This window comes from Petromyzon marinus, chromosome 3 (assembly GCF_048934315.1).
Source record: "Petromyzon marinus isolate PM22_M1 ecotype Great Lakes invasive population chromosome 3, UKy_Petmar_22M1.pri1.0, whole genome shotgun sequence".
NCBI lineage: Eukaryota > Metazoa > Chordata > Hyperoartia > Petromyzontiformes > Petromyzontidae > Petromyzon > Petromyzon marinus.
The window spans coordinates 14,914,834-14,933,760 of record NC_133669.1 but is presented as its reverse complement, the minus strand read 5'-3'; the positions used below and the strand labels follow the sequence as shown (position 1 = coordinate 14,933,760).

The 18,927-nt window shown below is 47.0% G+C and overlaps 1 protein-coding gene across 2 annotated transcripts in view; it reads right to left on the bottom strand.

Moving 5' to 3' along the window:
* LOC116954726 (uncharacterized) overlaps window positions 1-473 on the bottom strand; it is a 32,713-nt gene extending 32,240 nt beyond the window's left edge. For both annotated transcript variants that reach the window (XM_032975477.2, XM_032975496.2), the window contains exon 1: window positions 6-473. The gene's annotated coding sequence lies outside the window, so the exon portion shown is untranslated. The remainder of the gene's footprint in view (window positions 1-5) is intronic.
* Window positions 474-18,927: the final 18,454 nt, after the last annotated feature.

The window sequence follows — 18,927 nt, the reverse complement described above, 5'->3', positions numbered from 1 at the left end:
CATACCTACACGCCAGGCGGGCTTCGACTCCACACAGCGCGAGTTCCAGCGGGATGAGCTGGGGTGTGCGTGTGTGTGTGCACTTGTTTGTTTGTGGGTGGGTGGGATTTAAATTTTAAAGTCGTTGTCTCCGCGCGTGTTGTTTACTCGTCCCGTTGGTATTTCACGCCGTGTTTAATGTAAAAGGTTTCGTTGGAGCTTACGGTCAGCGAGATTAGGGGAAAGGGGGTCGGTCCCGCGTGCCTTCGGGCGGTGATGGAAGGGGAGGAGGGAGGGCGTCGGGGGTGGGGGGTTGTAGTTTGCGCGTGTGAGCGTAAGAAGAGGGTGGTGTGTGTATGTTGATGTGAGTGAGAGAGTAAATGAAAGATGATGTGATGAGTGGTGTGTGTTGTGCTGGTGTGTGTGAGAGAGTGTGAGTGTACGTGTGCGGTGTATGGAGGTTGTGATCGGGTGGGCGAGTGTGAATAATCGAAGATGCGACAGGGTGTGTGTATGTTAGTGTGTGTGTGTGAGAGAGTGTTGTGTGTATGTGTTAGTGTGTGTGTGTGTAGTGGGGAGCGGTAGTGTAGCGGTTAGCGCGCTGCGTAATGAACCTGGCGACCCGTGTGCGATTCCCGCTCACGGCCAACACCAGTGACGATTATCTGCACCGGTCCCGGGACTCACCTAGGTCGACTCAGCCTCAAATGAGTACCTGGTGCGGTGTGTAAACATTGCCACTAGGGAGACAAAGGCGGTCGGGCGTGGTGCTGGCCACCCACCCCCTCGTGTACCGTTCCGGCCTTCATAGGTGCTCGCTAACAGCACTTGCCCCTACAGTCTGTTAAGGCTATATGGGGGATCTTTGCCTTTGTGAGAGTGTGTGAGTGACAGAGGTTGTAATAGGAAGTGTTTGTGAAAGGGGGGTGTATGAGAGAGGGTGCTTGTTAGTACGAGAGTGTGTGTGTGTGTTAGTACGAGAGTGTGTGTGTGTTAGTACGAGAGTGTGTGTGTTAGTACGAGAGAGTGTGTGTGTGTTAGTACGAGAGAGTGTGTGTGTGTGTGTGTTAGTACGAGAGTGTGTATGTGTTAGTACGAGAGTGTATGTGTGTTAGTACGAGAGTGTGTGTGTGTGTTAGTACGAGAGTGTATGTGTGTTAGTACGAGAGTGTGTGTGTTAGTATATGTGTGTTAGTACGAGTGTGTATGTGTGTTAGTACTAGTGTGTATGTGTGTTAGTACGAGAGTGTATGTGTGTTAGTACGAGAGTGTGGGGAGCGGTGGTGTAGTGGTTAGCGCTACGAACCCGGCCACCCGAGTTCGATTCCCGCTCACGGCCGATACCAGTGACGATTATCTGAAACGGTCCTGGGAATCCCCTAGGTCGACTCAGCCTCAAATGAGTACCTGGTGCGGTGTGTAAACATCGCCACTGGTCACCCACCACTTCGCGTATACAACACACGAGCATTCAACTACAAGATGACTTGTCACCTATTAAGGGCCGGAAGGACAGACGAATGAGACTAGAAGGGCTACAAGTCTGACGTACGAGATGAATATCGTAGAGTCTTTGCTTTACAACCATCAACGTGCAAATGACAACTCTGGATGTTGTTTGGCGCGACTGATATATAAAATAGCAGGCTCAGGCTTGGGACATGAGTTGCTAAGTCTCGAGCACAGTACTCGACGCGTGCATATTCCGACCTTTATTATTATTATCATTATTATCTGTGAACCAAAGCAATCGGCCTCCTGTGCAGTGTGACGCCAATGTGGGTAGAAGGCGAGTGTGGTGGCCCTCTCAATCGACCACGAGCTGTGTGGCCCACGCATCGCAGCGTTGTTCCCCTAGAGAGAAAGAGAGAAAGAGATAGAGAGATAGATACAGCCAGCAGCAAAAGTAGCTACACATGTCGTAGCTACGGACCCCGCACTTTAAAGGCCCCCCCCCCCCCGTGCTAAATGCTTTCAAGCTGTCAATTAGGGTTAAGTGATTCTGCACTTGCTCTATTACTATAGTACTATACCGCCTTTTATGAACGACTGGGTGTTTAAGGTGAGCGATTTGTCGTATTATCTGGCTCTAGAGCAAATGAAAAAATACAATTACTTTACTATGCAAGATAAACATTTGTGTTTTAATATGTATGGTTTTTTTGTAATTTAGGGCCCCTTTTTCACATAAGCTACAGGTCCCGCACTAGCTTAATCCGGCACTGTATACGTCAATTTGAATGATCCATTCGCAGCGCCTGGATGTATTGTCGTGATTCAGGGTCCATGATTCGATGTCAAGTATCGATGCTTTTATTAATATTATTACACGCTTTCATTTAACTCACTGTCTGTTGTTGTATTCTCAAATCTTGTAACTCATTTTAACCCACTTCCCAATGTGGTATCGACGGCAAACTTGGTATACTTATGTTATACTGATAACAATATTATATTCTATCATTAAAAATATATTTATTTTCAAATATTATTTTGTATATGTTATGTTTCGGCTTGGGTTTAATTGCCCACGGTCCCCTTACGTTGTGGCAAACTTCGGGTCCACTTCATGGAGTCATGGAGTTCTATTACTAAGGGTACATTTAATAAAAGCGTTTAAAAAAAGTTTTTAAAAATATTACTTATTATATATTTTAAACTATAACATTGTGATCAACGTAGCGGCTGCAGGGTTCAAGTGAACGGCACAGCATGTATAAACGCTATGAATCGATACATTATCAACGTATCCATGAGCACAGACACGTTACATGGACTCGCTCAAACATCCCATGGCAGGACCCTGCAAAAATAAAAAGAGATTTGAGACTCAGCATTAAACAACTTATTTGGTGATGCTGCGTTGGCGGTGGTGCACAAACACTAATAACCCCAACACAAATGAACACATTCGTCAATAATGTTGTGGCCTTCAAAGGGGAAATAATATATAATAGGCGACGTTTCGGTTAATGTCCCTTGTTAATGGAACATATAGCGAGATAGGCCAGAGAGATAGTGGACTTGAGACTCAGTGAGGATTCTCTAGATAATGTACGTTCTAGTTCTCATGACATACAAGTAATGACACATGCATGCACAGTACACACACAGTACACACACACAGTATAAACACACACACACACCGTGACACCTCTACAGTACACACACCGTACACACACGCACAGCACCCACACACAATGTCACTACAGTACACACAGTACCTACACAGTGACAACTCTACAATACACAGTGCACACACAGTGACACCTCTACAGTACACACACCGTAACACTTCAAAATAGAACAAAGTACACACATAGTACCAACACACACCGTGACACCTTTACAGCACACACACAGGACACACAGTGACACCTCTTACAGTACACCCAGAGCGCACACACAGCACACACAGTGACACCTCTACAGTACACACACACAGTACACACACAGCCCACACACAGTGACACCTCTACAGTACACACACACAGTACACACACCGTGCCACCTCTACAGTACACACACACAGTACATACACCGTGCCACCTCTACAGTACACACACACAGCACACACACAGTGACACGTCTACAGTACACACACAGTACGCACACAGTGACACCTCTACAGTACACACAGAGCACAGCACACACCCACAGTACACACAGAGCACAGTACACACACACAATGACACCTCTACAGTACACACAGCACACACACACCGTGACACCTCTATAGTCCACACAGCACAAACACACAGCACACACACACAGCACACACCGTGACACCTCTACAGTACACACACACAATGACACCTCTACAGTACACACACAGTACACACACAGCACACACAGTGACACATCTACAATACACACACACAGTGACACCTCTACAGTACACACACAGTGACACCTCTACAGTACACAGAGCACAGTACACACACACAGCACACACACAGCACACACACAGCACACACACACCGTGACACCTCTACAGTACACACACAGAGCACAGTACACACACAGCACACACACACAGCACACACACACACAGCACACACAGCACACACAGTGACACCTCTACAGTACACACAGAGCGCAGTACACACACACAGCACACACACCGTGACACCTCTACAGTACACACAGTACACACAGCACACACACACAGCACACACACACCGTGACACCTCTACAGTACACACAGAGCACACACACAGCACACACAGCACACACACACACAGTACACACACACAGCGCACACACACACACAGCACACACCGTGACACCTCTACAGTACACACAGAGCACAGTACACACACACACAGCACACACACACACACCGTGACACCTCTACAGTACACACAGCACACACACACACCGTGACACCTCTACAGTACACACACAGCACACACACACAGCACACACACCGTGACACCTCTACAGTACACACAGCACACACACACACCGTGACACCTCTACAGTACACACACAGCACACACACACAGCACACACACCGTGACACCTCTACAGTACACACACAGCACACACAGTACACACACACCGTGACACCTCTACAGCACACACAGCACACACACCGTGACACCTCTACAGTACACACAGAGCACACACACAGCACACACACACACACCGTGACACCTCTACAGTACACACAGCACACACACACACCGTGACACCTCTACAGTACACACACACAGCACACACACAGCACACACACACACACACACCGTGACACCTCTACAGTACACACAGCACACACACACACCGTGACACCTCTACAGTACACACACACAGCACACACACAGCACACACACACCGTGACACCTCTACAGTACACACACAGCACACACACACAGCACACACACACACCGTGACACCTCTACAGCACACACACAGAGCACACACACAGTACACACACACAGCACACACACCGTGACACCTCTACAGCACACACACACAGAGCACACACACAGCACACACACACCGTGACACCTCTACAGCACACACACACAGCACACACACACACACCGTGACACCTCTACAGCACACACACAGTACACACACACAGTACACACACACAGCACACACACCGTGACACCTCTACAGCACACACACAGAGCACACACACAGCACACACACACACCGTGACACCTCTACAGCACACACACACAGTACACACACACAGCACACACACACCGTGACACCTCTACAGCACACACACAGTACACACACACAGTACACACACACAGCACACACACCGTGACACCTCTACAGCACACACAGTACACACACACACACAGCACACACACACACCGTGACACCTCTACAGCACACACACAGTACACACACAGCACACAGCACACACACACCGTGACACCTCTACAGCACACCCACAGTACACACACAGCACACACACACACCGTGACACCTCTACAGCACACACACAGAGCACAGTACACACACAGTGACACCTCTACAGCACACACACAGCACACACAGTACACACACACAGCACACACACACACCGTGACACCTCTACAGCACACACACAGTACACACACACAGTACACACACAGCACACACACACACCGTGACACCTCTACAGCACACACACAGAGCACAGTACACACACAGTGACACCTCTACAGCACACACACAGCACACACAGTACACACACACAGCACACACACACACCGTGACACCTCTACAGCACACACACAGTACACACACACAGTACACACACACAGCACACACACACACACCGTGACACCTCTACAGCACACACACAGAGCACAGTACACACACAGTGACACCTCTACAGCACACACACAGCACACACAGTACACACACACAGCACACACACACACCGTGACACCTCTACAGCACACACACAGTACACACACACAGTACACACACACAGCACACACACACACACCGTGACACCTCTACAGCACACACACAGAGCACAGGAAGCCGTGGGACGCGGCGGTTGAGACGCAGCGGAAGCTTCGCCGCCACGTGCGCGCTGCTGATAACGCCGCTCGCCACCGCCCTCCGCGTTCATCAGCAGCGCGGAGCCGCTCTCGGTCGTTCACTGCAGCTCGCTAAGTGCAGCTGATGTGAACACGACAAGACAAAGACACCACACACCCCCACCCCACACCCCCCGTGAAACTGTCGGGGCAATTGCTGTTTGCGAGCGCCTATTTAAGGCTCGCAACGGCGGTACACGAAAAGGGTGGGTGGCCAGCACCACGCCCGGCCGTCTTTGTCTCCCCAGTGCTGATGTTTATACACCCGCACCAGTTACTAATTTAAGCCAGAGTCGACGATAGTGGGGGAGATGGGGGGGCAGTACCGGTTCAGATAATTGCCGCTGGTGTTGGCCGTGAGCGCAGCGGAACCGTTCTTAAGCAATCAGCAGCCACTTGCACACACTCACTACAGCTGCTATGAATACACACACTCACTACAGCTACTATGAATACACACACACTACAGCTGCTATGAACACACACACACTACAGCTGCTATGAATACACACACACTACAAATGAATACACACACTCACTACAGCTACTATGAATACACACACACAAACTACAGCTGCTATGAACACACACACACTACAGTTGCTATGAATACACACACTCACTACAGCTGCTATGAATACACACACTCACTACAGCTGCTATGAATACACACACACACTACAGCTACTGTGAATACACACACTCACTACAGCTGATATGAATACACACACTCACTACAGCTGATATCAATACACACTCACTACAGCTGCTATGAATACACACACTCACTACAGATGCTATGAATACACACACACACTACAGCTGATATCAATACACACTCACTACAGCTGCTATGAATACACACACTCACTACAGCTGCTATGAATACACACACACTACAGCTGATATCAATACACACTCACTACAGCTGCTATGAATACACACACACACTACAGCTACTATGAATACACACACTCACTACAGCTGCTATGAATACACACACTACAGCTGATATCAATACACACTCACTACAGCTGCTATGAATACACACACACACTACAGCTACTATGAATACACACACTCACTACAGCTGCTATGAATACACACACACACTACAGCTTCTATGAATACACACACACACTACAGCTGCTATGAATACACACACTCACTACAGCTGCTATGAATACACACACACACTACAGCTGCTATGAATACACACACACTACAGCTGATATGAATACACACATACACTACAGCTGATATGAATGCACACACACTACAAATGAATACACACACTACAGCTGCTATGAATACACACACTCACTACAGCTGATATGAATACACACACACTACAGCTGATATGAATACACACACTCACTACAGCTACTATGAATGCACACACTCACTACAGCTGCTATGAATACACACACTCACTACAACTGATATGAATACACACACTCACTACAGCTGCTATGAATACACACACTCACTACAACTGATATGAATACACACACACACTACAGCTGCTATGAATACACACACTCACTACAGCTGCTATGAATACACACACACTACAGCTGCTATGAATACACACACACTACAGCTGATATGAATACACACACACTACAGCTGATATGAATACACACACACACTACAGCTGATATGAATGCACACACACTACAAATGAATACACACACTACAGCTGCTATGAATACACACTCACTACAGCTGATATGAATACACACACACTACAGCTGATATGAATACACACACTCACTACAGCTACTATGAATACACACACTCACTACAGCTGCTATGAATACACACACTCACTACAACTGATATGAATACACACACACTACAGCTGATATGAATACACACACACTACATCTCCTATGAATGCACACACTCACTACAGCTGCTATGAATACACACACACTACATCTGCTATGAATGCACACACTCACTACAGCTGCTATGAATACACACACACACTACAGCTGATATCAATACACACACACACACACCATGCTATAACACAGCTGCCATGATTCGCCCACGGGTTCGACTTTCAGCAAAGTCACGAGAAACATGTGGATCAATTGTTGAGTCTAATGAGGTCTATAATAGAAATACCTGTGAGCTTTGTTGCATTCGATACAGAAGCCTCGTCTCATCCGATACAGAATCCTCGTCTCATCCGATACAGAATCCTCGTCTCATCCGATACGGAATCCTCGTCTCATCCGATACAGAATCCTCGTCTCATCCGATACAGAATCCTCGTCTCATCCGATACAGAATGCTCGTCTTATCCGATACAGAATCCTCGTCTTATCCGATACATAATCCTCGTCTTATCCGATACAGAATCCTCGTCTTATCCGATACAGAATCCTCGTCTTATCCGATACAGAATGCTCGTCTTATCCGATACAGAAGCCTCGTCTTATCCGATACATAATCCTCGTCTCATCCGATACAGAATCCTCGTCTCATCTGATACAGAATGCTCGTCTCATCCGATACAGAATCCTCGTCTCATCCGATACAGAATGCTCGTCTCATCCGATACAGAATCCTCGTCTCATCCGATACAGAATGCTCGTCTCATCCGATACAGAATCCTCGTCTCATCCGATACAGAATCCTCGTCTCATCCGATACAGAATCCTCGTCTCATCCGATACAGAATCCTCGTCTTATCCGATACAGAATCCTCGTCTCATCCGATACAGAATCCTCGTCTCATCCGATACAGAATCCTCGTCTCATCCAATACAGAATGCTCGTCTTATCCGATACAGAAGCCTCGTCTTATCCGATACAGAATCCTCTTTTCATCCGATACAGAATGCTCGTCTTATCCGATACAGAAGCCTCGTCTTATCCGATACAGAAGCCTCGTCTCATCCGATACAGAATGCTCGTCTTATCCGATACAGAATCCTCGTCTTATCCGATACAGAATCCTCTTTTCATCCGATACAGAATCCTCGTCTTATCCGATACAGAAGCCTCGTCTCATTCGATACAGAATCCTCGTCTCATCCGATACAGAATCCTCGTCTCATCCGATACAGAATCCTCGTCTTATCCGATACAGAATCCTCGTCTCATCCGATACAGAATCCTCGTCTCATCCGATACAGAATCCTCGTCTCATCCAATACAGAATGCTCGTCTTATCCGATACAGAAGCCTCGTCTTATCCGATACAGAATCCTCTTTTCATCCGATACAGAATGCTCGTCTTATCCGATACAGAAGCCTCGTCTTATCCGATACAGAAGCCTCGTCTCATCCGATACAGAATGCTCGTCTTATCCGATACAGAATCCTCGTCTTATCCGATACATAATCCTCGTCTTATCCGATACAGAATCCTCGTCTTATCCGATACAGAATCCTCGTCTTATCCGATACAGAATGCTCGTCTTATCCGATACAGAAGCCTCGTCTTATCCGATACATAATCCTCGTCTCATCCGATACAGAATCCTCGTCTCATCCGATACAAAATCCTCGTCTCATCCGATTCAGAATCCTCGTCTCATCCGATACAGAAACCTCGTCTCATCCGATACAGAAGCCTCGTCTTATCCGATACAGAAGCCTCGTCTCATCCGATACAGAATCCTCGTCTCATCCGATACAAAATCCTCGTCTCATCCGATTCAGAATCCTCGTCTCATCTGATACAGAAGCCTCGTCTCATCCGATTCAGAGTCCTCGTCTCATCCGATACAGAAGCCTCGTCTCATCCGATACAGAAGCCTCGTCTTATCCGATACAGAATGCTCGTCTTATCCGATACAGAAGCCTCGTCTTATCCGATACAGAAGCCTCGTCTTATCCGATACATAATCCTCGTCTCATCCGATACAGAATGCTCGTCTCATCTGATACAGAAGCCTCATCTCATCCAATACAGAAGCCTCATCGCAGGAGACAGAAAATTTGCTTTTGCAGTGTAATTTGTCGGGGCTTGGTCTTTCGTGATGTTTGTAGGCGCATCGTTAAACCACCAAAGCCACTCTCGAAACTCTTTCACTGTGACCTCTGTGTGTATCCGTGCTGCAAATACGCTCACTGTAGATAACGGATATGTATTTCAATTCCCCGCAGACCTATCGATCATCTGTGAAACTGATCGGGTGTAACTGCGCGAGGCGTACGTTCGTGTATGTGTGTACCCGATCCTCTGAGATTTAGTAGTGGGCATCGTCCTGCGGGGGTGGTAGAGGTCGACTCAGCCTCAAATGTGTACCTGGTGCGATGTGTAAGCATGGCCACTAGGGAGACAAAGGCGGCCAGGCGTGGTGCTGGGCCACCCACCCACTGGTGTGCCATGCCGACCTTAAAAGGTGCTCGCTGACAGCACTTGCCCCAAGAGTCGTTTAAGGCTATCCGGGGGATCTTTGATTTAGCGGGTATATAATGACGCGTGTTACTGATTCATATGGCATCTTTAAGCGCCATGAGTCAGCACGTTAAAAAAAAAAACATTTTACGTTTGCCGTGGAAGGGCCAGTTAAACACGTGGGAGGCTTTCGCGACCAATATTATTCATAATTAAGGTTTTTGGGTTAGATCGCGTTATTTATAAATGTGTCGTAACCCTCCACCACCCGACACGGCCAATCAGCAAAAAAAAGTGTCACGTTGACAAAAGACAAATAGTTCACTACTTTAGCCCAGCGGTGTGTTGAAGAGTGAATCCACAACATTTACAGTTTGAGTACGACGTTTCGCTGATAATTACATCCAGCATCATCTGGCGAATTGTCGGGTGGTGGAGGGTTACGACACATTTATAAATAACGCGATCTAACCCAAACACCTTTATTATGAACGTGGAAGGGCCCTCTCCCTTAATGTTCCAATGTAGGGAAATCTGGAATTGCGAAAATGCATCGAATCTGCAGCGTTGAGAGGGAGGTGGGGGGGGGCTGGTGAACATTGTACTCCGAGTATGTGTTGAGTATGCGTCAGTCTAGTATTGTATGTACTGCATGTTGAACTTCTTTCGTACCGCACGTAACCAACCCTGCGAATTGGAGGTTACGATTCGGTGCGTGTATGTGCATACACATACAGTGTGTAAAGAGTTCAGTGTGTCCGTATCACATAAAGTGTACGGGTGATTGTGCATGAGTGTGTAAATGCTTCAGTGTGTGGGAGCCGTGTCACAGCTGTTCCTCAGCGATAAGCCCCGGAGGCAGGCGATCCAGGTTCGATTACTGGCCAGAGTGCGTAACACTCGCGACAATCGCAGGTCGCACCTGCTGCTCCGGAGGTCCCAGGTTGTCGAACGCGCCGAAAATGAAAATGTAACTGGAATAGATCGAGTGCGTATATCATCAGTCGCTGGAGAGACAAAGGTGGCGGGGCGTGGTGCTGACACCACCACCATCACCACCACCCACCCACCCACCTGTATTGTGCAGACAATTCACAGGTTCTCACGTGTGCAGCGAGCGCTTCGTATAACCGTGGTATTGCTTCAGGGCACTTGGTTGACTGCGTTGGCCTTCATAGGTGCTTGCTAACAGCACTTGCCCCGACAGTCTGTTAAAGGCCGTGCAGGGAACTTTTTCTTTGTAACGCTATCTGCTTATACATCCAGGAGCGGCTTTCTGTTCTCAAGCTCGCGCTTGCAGCGACACGCTCCAAGGAAGGCGAACTACTTGGGTCACTGATGATGATCATTGATCATCTTTAAGGCCTCGGTACAGATTCGTTGTCCTGTTTTGTCTTGGTGTGTGTGTGTCTCGCTCGGTGTGTCTCTGCATGTGCGTCTGCAGTATGTTGTTTCCGTGTCTGTGTTTTATCAATCATTCTTACCTGATGATGGCTGCTTGTGTTGCAACCGAAACGTCGATTTCAATAATTTTATGACTTTACCGAAAGAACCAAAGAGTAATTTATAATGTTGTGAACGATTTCCAACCAAAGTTTGACCACGTTCATGGATGATTCTCTCTGTCCTTCCGTGATAATATTGGGACGTTTATCGTAAAGATGAGTGAAAACCGACCAAACCGACCGAGACAAACGCAGAAAAAAGGGACCTTGCAAATAAAACAGGTCCCTGCAGGGTGGGTTGGTAGGACAAGTCTCTGCGCTGTCTATTGCTGATTTTACACCCAACAGCACGAGATTTCACTTCGTTAAAGTATTGAAAGGGGACGGACGGACACATTAATCTATTGCAGGCTGGTACACTCAGTTTACAACTTCGTTCCTACCAGTAAAAGCTTTCCTCCTGGCAGCTGCCCCTGGGATTCCGTGCTGCTGATTTAAGAATTCGGAGGACAATGACATGTTGATTCAAAATTATTATTATTAAAAGGCATATTCATAAAGATATTTTTTACTTCCATATTTTGGGGAACTGGGGTTTATATTTTTTTATTGAGGACACATTTCAGGAAGAACACTCATTAGTGGGAAAACGCAATTTATATGGAGTACAGTGTACAAGACAAGCATCGTGAATGTTTTTTTTGTAATTGGTGCTCACAATGGTGGCACGATAATTGGCAAAATGTATCTCACTGTGATTGTTGTGATCTTTGGATAAGTTACTTTTTTTCTGGATCGATCTTATCTTTCAATGGGTTCCGCCACAAGAGTTGCTTGATGCTTTCCTGCTCATTACTTTGACTCCCTTTGTCAATGCTTCCCAACTCAAATTGAGAGTCTTGATGCAAGAGCTCTGTCCGTCGGTCTCTCCGCCCGGTAAACATGGGACGTCTAGGCCAACGTTAGGCCGACAGAAGGTGTCGTACTCATAGACGCATGGACACAGATGTCACATCATGAGCGTCGACTTGTGCGGTACTGGTTATCACACCCCCCGCCTGCCACCATTCCCTCCCCCCTCCACAATGCCTCCCCACCCTTCCCATATTTTCGTAGAAATATTCGGATATCGCATGTTTTATCCAGGGACCACAATCTGGGTATAATCACCAGTAGCGTGCGATTACTTCCCCACGTCGCTGCGACGGGCAGATTTCCACCCGTTGCAGTCAGCGTACCGGAAGTTCCACAGCACTGAGACGGCTCAACTAAAGATCGCTGATGACCTCTACAAGGTCATGGATGGCATGTGCGCCGCAGCGTTGGATGGCCTCAATCTCTCAGCTCCCTTTTACACCATTGACCATGAGATACTCATCGGGTGGCTAAGGTCAAGGTCCGGTGTATTGGGCATGGCACCGGGGTGGATTGAGTCATGCCGAAATGGTCGATCACAGTTCGTCAAGCTGGGCGAAGAACATTCATCGCCCAATGCCGTGCCTAGTCGACGTTCCATAGGGGTCCGTCCTCGGGCCCTTTCTATTTCCAACAGACGTCTCTCCGATCGCCGATGTCATCCCATCGCAGAACATCAACTCCCATCAATATGCTGATGATGCACAATTGTACACCGCAGTGAAGTCTAACGTCAGATGTGGAGAGCATCGGTAACCTCGAACATTGCACACGAGCAGGCTCAGGCGTAATAATGTGTGGGATGATCAGATGCGGCAGTCGCGCACTCCAGGATGAAGTGTTCTACTTATCTGAAGAGTCTCAGCATCATACTCGACCAGAATATGTCGTTTATGTCACCACAATGCAAAATGTAGTCAAGCACTAGAATTTTCATATCAGGGCTCTACGACACATTCGACCACTTTTGAGTCGTGACAAGAGCCAACACGGCGGTGTGTTGCATCGTATCGACAATGCTCGATTATGGAAGCTCACTGCAGGACGTCTACATGAACTAAGCTGCAGCATGTACAACATTTTCTGGCACGTGTCGTGACGGGTACTGCAAGACCTCATCATGTTCATCCAGGGACCGCCGGGCTCCATTGGCTTCCGGTTGCCGATTAGATTAGCCAATCGGTTAACAGTGGCATTGGTTAACGGTTTTTGGGTTAACGTTTCGCCTCCCATAGGACCCCGTGGTTTCGATTAACGTTAACATTTATATTAAAGTTATGTTTACGTTATGCACGCCGGCACCAATTTCGGCCAATCCGAGCGCTCATAAGTGGGCTAAGCTTGCCTCAGCCAATCAGCGACGCCCATTTATGAGCGATTCGACCTCGACTGGCTTTGTTTACATTGTTTTCTGTTATGGCAGTGGAAACAGCTCTATTGCAGACTCAGTGATTTTTTTATATATATTCGATTTACAGTTACTTCACTTTCCAGTAGTTTTCATGGAACGGATTAAAAACGTAAATCGAGGGACTACTTACTGTACATTATAAGGTCGCATTCATTATACACAAAGTGCCGCAAATGAACCACAATACCTTGCTGATCTCATCATGGGACCTCCTTTGCCAGTACCAAAATATGAGAATAGGTTTTTCCCCTTTTTTCTGTCAACAAAACAGGTGTTAAGATGTTAAAACACCAAACTGAAACCTTTTACAAGGAATCATGTCTGCATTAACCACAATACTTGTGGTCAGAATACAAACAAAAAACATACTCTGATAATATATGCAATTGTCTTTGAAACTGATTGGTCCAGTTTCTGGTCTAACACCGTTTGAGACTGGGCTCGAAAGAAAGCTGTCTCTGGTGTGGACCAATCACTTTCAAAGACAATGCATATGTTATCAGAGTATGTTTTTTTGCATTCTGACCACAAGTATTGTGGTTAATGCAGACATGATTCCTTGTAAAAGATTTCAGTTTGGTGTTTTAACATCTAAACACAGCTGTTTTGTTGCCAGAAAAAAGGGGAAAACCTTGCTGATCTCGTCAAGGAGCGAACTCTGGTGGTCATCCTTGCAGCGGCGGCTTTTGGCTGGCCATCGAACAAATATGGTCACCGCATTGCGTGCTTTCAGATGCGCTTCTGTGGCCGTCTGGAACGCTCTTCCTTCCGATATTAGGAAGCCATTGGAGCTATGCACTTTTAAATTTATATTGAAAACTAATTTCTGTAGAACTTCTTTTTGTCCTTAGTTTGTTGTCCTGCCCCGCACATCCGATTAACACGGTTAGCCATGTACAGTACGAAAGAAGTTCAAAATACATAAGATACGTGGAACTGGAATGCCGGGTCTCCCCATTGGTTCTTCCTCCGATCTGGTTCCTGCAGGAGGTGCTCGGAGCGCAACTCCACAAGGATTGACCGCAGTGGAGCCCCAGGTAGTGGACCCTGGTACACAACCCTGAATTACGACCTCACAACGACTCACACGGGCCCCCTTTTGACTTCCACCCATACATCGGAAGGGAATGCAAAATTAAAGACAAGCCACAGTAGTGTGATTGTGGCCACGCAAGCGAAATGATGGACCATATAGTAAACCCATAGACACCCAAATATATACAGACTCGTAGAGATACATACAGATCCAGTGAAATACAGAGACACACCGATATCCATACAGGCACATTGAGGCACATGAGGTCCAATGAGACAGATACTGTAATTGGTGGCCATGCAACCGAAATTATGACCACATCGTAAACCTTCAATTGAGAAATGTCAAAACTACAGGAACTTCTGAAGCCCTCCTGTCGCTGGCAGACTTCCACATGGGCATTCAGCGCCTGAACCATATTTACACCATCCGCAAGAATAGATCGGAACCTGCCTCGCCATAAATTATCTTAACATTCCGTAACGCGAATTCCTTTAGTCCTGGAATTAAAAGTCAGAAGGACATTGCTGCACGTTGACATAAGACGCACCGATATATCCTCTGTGCAGTGAACCCACTTCCACTGATGCAAAACAACGTTTGGCTGAGCAAAGTGTCCACAGCCACACGCGTCTCGAACGAACGTGCGAGTCGCGATATCAATAACCCACACTCGAATCACATTTGACCCCAAATTTCTTTACATCGACCCCCATTATGTCATTCTGTTTCCCTCTTGGGCTGCGTCCTGGCAAGCACTCTATGTACTCATAAACGTGTAGCTATGCAGCAAAATCGTGTCATTGCCATACATGTCAACCCATACGGTTTACCCGTATTTTTGTAGGGGGAAATTTAGTTTCCAGGTCGATACGGCGTATATCCGTTTCAATATGGGCAATAAAAATCATACAGCCAGATACAAAAGTCGTGGAACAGCTTGTTGTTAATCTGGAGAGTAGCGATCCCCGTAGCGGCCGACAAATTTGATCCGGAATTAAGACGCTCTCGGTACAGAACATGCACATGAACTACACTTATTTAGTAACATCATTTCTGTCTCTTTGTGTTGGGACTTTCATGGATGAACGTTGATATATTTATAACGGCACGGGGCGACCAATAAGGTCTGAATTGGTCTGTATTAAGGTCGGTACTGACACAGCCAAACCAAATCAAGCAGTCGCTGGAACGAAACGTGCCAATTCGACATTGTGTTCAGCAACAGGCGGTTGAAAGAGATTGCGCGCTTAATTTGACTCGAGTACTGTATTGAGATCCGACGTTTTGCTGTAAATGACATCCCAGCTTCATCAGCTGGGATGATCGCACCGACTGAGGGGCCGTCCATAAATGACGTCACGCGATTTTGGACGATTTTTGACCCCCCTCGTCACACGGCGTCACAAAAAGTCAGACCCCCCATACCTCAAATATGACGTCACAAAGCTCTGCCCCCCCCCACCCCAAAAAAAAATATATAACATGCTTCAAATCGCTTTAAACTATCGTCATTGTATTGCGTATTTAATGTGGCGCCGCACTCTGATGTTGTAGGAGAAAACATTTATTAAAAAGTCTATTTAATTAAGTAGAACGTTTCGATTTAAAGCTTTCGTGACTGCAATGATTCATCTTCTTTGGTTCGTTCGGTCTCGCTCCCTTCACCTGATGAAGGCCGCTTGTGTTGTGGCCGAAACGTCGTGAGAATATTATTGTGTTATTTTATTTTATCAATTTATTATTTTATTCTCATTCTACGTGACTTTACCGAAAGAACCAAAGAAGATAAGTAGAACGTGTTGTCTATATTTTTTTAAAGTTACGCATTTTGATGTGACGTCACATTTCTCACCCCTCCCCCCCGTCGTCACACATCGTCACAAATGTCTGACCCCCCCCCCCCCCCAGGTGCGTGACGTCATTTATGGACGGCCCCTGATCCCGAATTAGAATAGGCGTGGTGACGTCATCGGCTCAGCCAAGCCCGGGAAACGGAAGTAAAATGTTCCTGTGATAATATTACAAAATAATTAACAAACTTTATCACGATTAGATACTATGTTGTTAACCACTGGAATTTAAGTATGTTGCAAAGCCTTCTTAAGAATGTTCGAGTACTTTTTAATATGAGGTTATCATTGTTTCAGCCGGCCATACATATACAGCGTATAAAGCTCCCACCAATAAGACAGCAACAGAAATGTCTACTTCTTGACTCTTGACATATTTACCGGAGAAGGTAACAGGGGGTAAACTGAAACTCGATATAGTCCACGCACCCACACGAGTCCGCGACCCTCACACCAATGCTTGCATCGAAACTCAACTCGACGACTGAAACTCTCTCTCTCTCTGCGAGGTTCCTCAAGTCCTTGGTTCTTTAAACAAACTCCAGATGATTACAAACATCCTCCTCACCCACATATACGAGACCACGTCACTCCAATACTCTGATACCCTCTGCTGGCTCAACGTCCAATGACACATCAACTGCAATAACTCTCAATCGCCATCACTCGACTCATCTCCACACTCTCCGTTTCAGCAGTCAATGTTTCCTCGCAAACCTCGCCCCCCCCTCCGCCCCACCAGTCAACCTTCTGCTACAAACTTCAAACGCGAGTTCAGAAGAGATGGAGCAAAATATGTACGGGTGACAGCTAAAGTGAAAACAGCCTCCCAGCAGATGACTCGAGGGTCGAACCTCCTCTTGGCTTGGCAGCAGAACATTACACGCAGGACATTACACGCAGGACATTGCACGCAGGACATTACACGCAGGACATTACACGCAGGACATTACACGCAGAGCATTACACGCAGAACATTACACGCAGGACATTACACGCAGAACATTACACGCAGGACATTACACGCAGGAGATTACACGCAGGACATTACACGCAGAACATTACACGCAGAACATTACACGCAGGACATTACACGCAGGACATTACACGCAGAACATTACACGCAGGACATTACACGCAGAAAATTACACGCAGGACATTACACGTAGGACATTACACGCAGGACATTACACGCAGGACATTACACGCAGGACATTACACGCAGGACATTACACGCTGAACATTACACGCAGGACATTACACGCAGAACATTACACGCAGGACATTACACGCAGAACATTACACGCAGGACATTACACGCAGGACATTACACGCAGAACATTACACGCAGGACATTACACGTAGGACATTACACGCAGAACATTACACGCAGGACATTACACGCAGGACATTACACGCAGGACATTACACGCAGAACATTACACGCAGGACATTACACGCAGAACATTACACGCAGGACATTGCACGCAGGACATTGCACGCAGGACATTGCGGCTCCGTTACGCACACAGGGAGAGGCTCAATGGTGCTCCGCAGGGCGAAGATGGTGAGCAACTTGAAACGATAGGACTTGCGAGTGAACATCTCTGTCCACGGTCACTAAAATTACCCGGAAACATCTCCAGAAACTCTCGTACCGGTTATCAAAATTCGCCGTCACACTCCATAATGCTCCTGCTCCACTATACATCAGCACCACCTCGCTGCCTTTCTCTCCCGCACCAATTATCTCCCTCCATCGAATTCCCTCTCCCACACACGATTTCGTCCACTTCCTCACCACCTCTTCCCCCCTCCCTATCTCCCTCCAGCACTCTCCTTATGCCCCCCCCTCTACCCCCACCCGAATCC